This window comes from Mandrillus leucophaeus, unplaced genomic scaffold (genome assembly GCF_000951045.1).
Source record: "Mandrillus leucophaeus isolate KB7577 unplaced genomic scaffold, Mleu.le_1.0 Scaffold249, whole genome shotgun sequence".
NCBI classification, from domain to species: domain Eukaryota; kingdom Metazoa; phylum Chordata; class Mammalia; order Primates; family Cercopithecidae; genus Mandrillus; species Mandrillus leucophaeus.
In genome coordinates, this window is record NW_012102576.1 from 2718952 (window position 1) to 2719483 (window position 532).

The window sequence follows — 532 nt, forward strand, 5'->3', positions numbered from 1 at the left end:
TGGCTCTGTTGCCCAGGCTGGAGTGCAGTGGCCCGATCTCGGCTCACTGCAAGCTCCGCCTCCCGGGTTCATGCCATTCTCCTGCCTCAGCCTCCTCCTGCGCGCCCTCCTGTGTGGGTTCATCTGCCGCGCACTGGACACAGGTCCTCAAGGGCAGGTGTCCACAGAACAGCTTCCCAGCATCCAGACTCAGCGCCTGGCACATCATAAGCCCTGGTGCAAGTTCTGTAATGAATGAGAGAACCAGTGTGGCGCACTGACTTCCTGGCTTCCTCCCTTGCAGCTTGGTTCCTTCCGTCTGCTTCGTGTGGCCAGAGTGATCTTTCTAAAACCATCTCTCATAGAAAGTCCCTGAAAAATGCATAAACAAGTCCAGATCCTCCCAGGCATCCAGGGTCCTCACAGTCTAACCCAAGACTCTGTTCTCATGTCTCTCCTGCTTTTGCTCTTCCAAGACCTTCCACCCAGCACACGCTGCTCACCAGCCTGGTCAACACGCACGCGCGGGTCCTGCCCACCCGGCTCACGGCGC